Below are 5467 nucleotides of genomic sequence, written 5' to 3'. Positions count from 1 at the left end.
CACTGTCAACCCTGGCAGTTTCCTTGCTGGTCTTTTTGTCTTGATCTCTGAGTCTCTCTTTGTCTCTTCTGCTCCCTGTCAGTCTGTCTTTGTCACAGTGTCTCTCTGTTTCTCTCGCTCCCCTTTCTCTCACTTGCTCTTCTTGCCTCATCTTTGCTGTGGTCGATGCTTGATGAACATGCCTCTGCCTCTCCCAGGTCCCCACAGGCAGGGCTGTTTCATAAAACACAATCACTGGCAAATGCCTCTGTCAAAAATTCACTAAACCCAGATGACAGTAATTAAAATCCCATGCTGCCTGGGAAAGACTCATTGACTGGGAGTGGCCTCTTGGTGGATACAGGCCACAGCCACTTCTAGGTCAGGAGCCTCTTCTGTACTCCATCCCCATCTTTCAGTCACAGGTCGTTGTCTTCAACAGTGAGATGATGTGCTGGCTGCCTCACTATCAGAGACAAAGGGTAGTAGGTTTTTTTGTTCATTTGTTTGTTTGTTTAAGTCATTTCTGAGTGTTTTGTGTGGAAAATTTGGTGCATCAGGAAAAAATTTTAATAGAGAAAGACAATATCTTACAAAGCATTGTAAATTACAGTGATCCCTTTTTAAACTATCTTCTATTATGATTTGAAGCCTGCTAACGAGGCATGTTTGTACCAAAAAAAAAAAAAAAAGCACATAAGAATCCAGAGGACAAAGAAAGTATTCTAAAAGAGCATATGCCTTTGCTGGAGCCAATCTGAGATTCACCTGCAATTACATATTCAAAATTGAAACAGTGCATAGCAGAATGTCATGAAATAAGCATTTCTCCTTCCGTCGGCTTCCCTTCCTCTTGCAAAATTTATCACAGGACCCCGCCAAAACAAAAAGCCACCAAGCCTTTTAATGATTAGAATTTTCAAATATTTGTGTGTCTATGGTAACTGCTCAAAATGAATTTTTAAATGCTCATTGAACTGAGAGTAACCTTGCTTCTCCAAAAGACGGCCTGTTGCTGGAAAAGAGTACCACCAACAGGAAACACACACACACTGTTCAAAAGGCCCTCGAGATGCAAAAATGTCAAAAGGTGGCAATGTCTTTCTAATTTTGAATAGATGTTAGTATGTCACAACTTGCCCTGCAGGGGGCGCTCTGAGAGTTAGTAATTGTCATTTCTGTCAATAAAGTATTGAAATGCTCAAAGGTAACCTTGAGCCTTTTGGATCTGATCCTACCCCTTATGTCTCTTAAGAAGTGCTATCTGAATACGCTCTCCAGGCGGCTGGTGGTCGAGGGACATCATGCGGTTTCCGCACCCACCATCTATGCGTAACCAGAGCCCAAAGGCAACATCACAGCTCTGGACACATCAATGGGAGACTTGAGCCCCGCGGCCCCGACTTTGTGGCTCCTCTCAGGCGGCCGCCCGGTCCAGAGCCCGCGAGCCTCGGGGCAAGTGGCCGAGTCCAGGGCCCGCAGTCCGAGGCCAGGGCCCGTCCTGTCCCCACCGCCACCGCAGGCGCCCAAGGGGACGGCCCCGCTGCCCTGTGGGCCCGGGGCGCGCGCAGGAGGGACGCCCTCCATGCAACGCCCGCCTTCGTGGCCCGAGCCCAAGGGCCTTACGCTGCCGACAGCGGAGCGGCTGCGACTGGTAGCAGCGGCCCCGGAGCCGAGGACCCGGGTAGGATCGCGGCCTGGCAGCTGGAGAGCCGGGCCCCTTGCTGGCCCGCCGGCGGGCGGGGAGGAGCGACAGGCAGGGCTGCACTTACCAGCCTCTGTGCTTCTCCCCGGCCGCCAGGAGGGTCACATAGTCAGTGACCCACTCAGTCTTCAACTTCCTTGTCACGACCCAGGGCCTCCCAGGAACCCACCCAGTTCAGGGGTGAATCCCCTTCCCCGCAGCCCTCACACCTGCCTCTGCTCACGCCTGCGCACTGGCTCCTGGGGGCGTGGGATGGGGGGCTCGGGGCGGCTCCCAGCCTCAGGACTGACTCAGGGATAGCCATGTTTATTTTTCATTTACTGAAAGTATTTCACTTGGGATCAAATGTAAAAGAAATACGTGGTAAGATTTCTTGTCCAAAACATTATTTAATGACTAAAGAGTCTGCCTTTGTAAGATTTCCTTAGTGACCATTATTTGGATCCCGTCAACTGACCTGAGTCAAACAGCAGGTACCAAAATTGTTCAGTAGTGTATTTTCCTTGTGTCATCAGTCAGTAGTGCATTTGACCATGTGGAGTTTTATTGGATGTGAACTATTTTTACTAATAATCACTCTGATGTCGTATGTACTTCTAGGCTGAAAGTGTGGGTGTCCAATAGGCCTAATTTTTGATGACACTTTTTTTTTTTTTTGGCAGATCTCAATTTTTGATCCAGCGATTTGGACTGCTTCCCCAAGTTCCCATCCTCCACCTTGGCCCACCTCATCAGGGAACAGAAGAGGATATTCTCTGAGCTGCTTCCAAGGAACAGGCAGATGAAAGCCCCACTGTGGTTCCAGCCGCCTGCCTGGGAAATGAAAGAATCTTTGCCTCTAGAAAATCCTGGTTAGAAACTGTATCTCTAATTCCCCTGGGAATGAAGAGACACCAAGCAGAGGGCCTCTATGGTAGGTAAACGAAACCCAACTCATCTGAAAATCACTCCATCTCCTCCCCTTCTTCTTGGTGTTTAGTGTAGGCAAACAGCCCAGGTCATCACCACATGGCTTTTATTCTTTTTTTTTTTTTTTTACTTAAGAAGAGAAAAATGGTCTAAATGAAGACAGAAATTCTCCATAACAATGTTTGACTTCCTAAGGTCTCTTATAGCTGAAAGTGTCCAGATGAACTTCAGGCAGATTAGAAGTGAGCAATAGGATTGTGTGGACTGTGTGGGTTTGAGGGAGGCTGTTTAGATGGAGTAGATGCAGCTGAGTTGGCTCTTTGACCCTTTCTCTTTCCTCCTTCCTGCCTCAGAGGTGAACGCATGTTGGCGGATCAAGTCCCGTGCTCCAGCAGCCATTTTGGACCAAGAGACAGCCTTGAGGATGAACACCAGCTAAAAATACTGAAAGGGGCAGAAAGATGGATAATGGCTGACTACCATGGTGTGCTGTTGACAGTATGAACTCTCTACACTCGTAATTATTTTCCATGAGAGAGGAAAAACCTTACCACTCTACGCCTGTGGTATTCTGGGTTTCTGCTCTATTAGGGAAATATCGGCATCCAAGGAGAGTGGTCCCCTCCTGCCAAGTCAGACAACCTGAACTGCCCTGACTCTGTGGACACCCCATCCTCTATCATTCTCTCTACTTATGAGCTACACATCTCAACCTTCTACAGGATCTAAGGTAGAAAAGGGATGTTTGAGGATCTGTACTGAATGTGTTTTCTGGGGGCAAATTTGGTTTTACATACAGACTCTGCAATGATGATTCTTAGTAACATCCTACAAACCAGCACTTAGCCTGTGCTCCTAAGCCTCAGGGTAGAGCCTCAGCCCAAGCAGGCCTTCCCCTGGGCCCTTGGATCTCTGCTTCATCTGCTCCCAATTTAAACAGGGGCTTCTGTTTTTCCCCTCCTGGGAAAGCTTGGAATTTCCTTTTAGTGAGGACATATGTTCTCTGCACCGGGGGCTCCAACTCTGGGTGGAGAGGAGGGAGGTCACTGACCATCATCTCACTCACTAACTCAGACCTTGGGACCCCCTTGACCTTACTTTGATGGACATATTGGCCCTCCTTCCTCCCCATTTGCGGTTTAGGGCAAAAGGCAGAGTCCCTTCCCCTGCAGAAGCTGAATGACAGGATGTTAGCCACAGGGGGTCTGGACCAGGGATGAGGCAGGGAGTCACTGCTGGGGGAGCCTGAGGGGTGGAAGGGCCTGTGCTCATCTCTGAAGCTCTTGAGGCTGAAGCTCTGACCTTCCTGCAGTTTCCTTGAGCACCTGATATGTTTTGTCACAACTCTTTCTGCTCATATGATCTCAAGTGGGAGCCGCTGCTGCAGCTAGGGAATTCTGCTGGAGGGAACACATCCAAGGCCTTGCCTTTAATTTGGTGACATGGCATATTTTTAATATTTAAAATTTATATTTAAAGCAAAATAAACCCCATGGTAATCAGTCTCCTCATACATTACTCAGACAGACACAAGAGACTACTGTAACATGATATCACCAATAAGAATACCCAGGGGTTGTAAATTCACAAACACATCAGGCACAGCGGGTGCCCCAGCACTGAAGGGGAGGGGAGGCAGCAGAGCCTGACTGGTACATACTACACTTTCCTTTGATAAGAATGTTCTGGAATAGACGTTAAAAGGGGTTATTGTAACATTGTCAATGTACTTAATGCCAAGTACATTTACAATTTAATCAAAAAATTAAACTTTAAAGTCACTATGTCATAGAATAAATAATTTAGTGTATGTAATATAACAAATTTATTTTTTTTAAAGAAGGAATTACAGGGAATGGGAAGGACATCTCCAGTGTGGCTGCTGGCACCCGGGGCAGCTCAGCCCGCGGCCCTGAAGGCACTGCGTGTGCTGGTGCTCCTTGCTGATTGGGTAGCAGCTCTAGGTATATCCTGGGAGGACCTGACTCTAGCACCTGAGTAACTAGGAGAAGTGGGTGTGTTGTGGTCTCTGATCTAGAACTGGATAACCCTGTGGGGTCACAGCTGGGCCAAAGCACAGTGGTGCCCCAGGGCCAGTGGGGGAGCTCTGGCTGAGGTTGGCTGAGGCTCTGGATGTGAGGCCGGGCAGGCGGCTGGCTGAGGTGGTAGAGGAAGTGCTAGAGCAGCTGTTCCTGATTTTCGGGCTCTGAGATGGAGGACAGCTGTTGCCTGAACCTCCTCTAGAATTGGAGCCTGTGCAGGTACTTTTCCTGTCTTTGAACTTAAATGAGAGCTGGGGCGGGAGCAGGCTCTGGCTCTGGTTTTGGAGTTGGTGTATCCCTTCGTCTGGCCCTTGAACTTGAGCAAGGGCTGTGGCTTGAGCTTGCTCTGGCTCTGGAGCTGTCCTGGGCAGGAGAGGTGCAGCAGGCTTTAGGTCTCCAGGTGCATCCAGAGCTTGCTCTGAGCTGCCGCTGTAGCTCCAAGAAGGGAAACTCTCATCAATAAGACTGCTTTTCCACATGTCTCCCCAAAATAGGAAAGCCCTCACTGACAGTCAGTGAAGCCTCAGTCCAAGATCCCATGCCCAAGAAGCATTCTCAGATGCAGTCCAAGGCAAATGATCTGAGGCTCCCCATTGCTCCTGGTCCAGTTCCATCCTCAGGAGGCTCTGCTCTGTGTGGTCCAGTTCTTTCCCCTCCTGACTCAGCCCATCACCGACTCTGCATCCTCCCCACCATCACCATCTGCCTCTGGGAGCCCCAGCTCTGCCAGAAGATGGGCCTGGTGCTCCAGGTCTGAGCCAGGCATGCTCAGCTCTGCATAAGCCAGTACCATCTTCAGGCAGGGAAATTCTGGGGGCTGGTGGAAATCCTC

The 5467-nt window shown here is 49.3% G+C and overlaps 1 long non-coding RNA gene across 1 annotated transcript; it reads left to right on the top strand.

Annotated features, from left to right (window-relative positions):
* The first annotated feature begins 2351 nt into the window (after positions 1–2351).
* LOC140699173 (uncharacterized) lies at positions 2352–4408 on the top strand. The gene is made up of 2 exons (XR_012077180.1): positions 2352–2597; positions 2947–4408. It is a non-coding gene; the product is annotated as an uncharacterized lncRNA (long non-coding RNA).
* Positions 4409–5467: the final 1059 nt, after the last annotated feature.

This window comes from Vicugna pacos, chromosome 11 (genome assembly GCF_048564905.1).
Source record: "Vicugna pacos chromosome 11, VicPac4, whole genome shotgun sequence".
In the NCBI taxonomy this organism is placed as follows: domain Eukaryota; kingdom Metazoa; phylum Chordata; class Mammalia; order Artiodactyla; family Camelidae; genus Vicugna; species Vicugna pacos.
The sequence above is the reverse complement of the archived record's forward strand: the minus strand, read 5'-3'. Positions and strand labels throughout refer to the sequence as shown.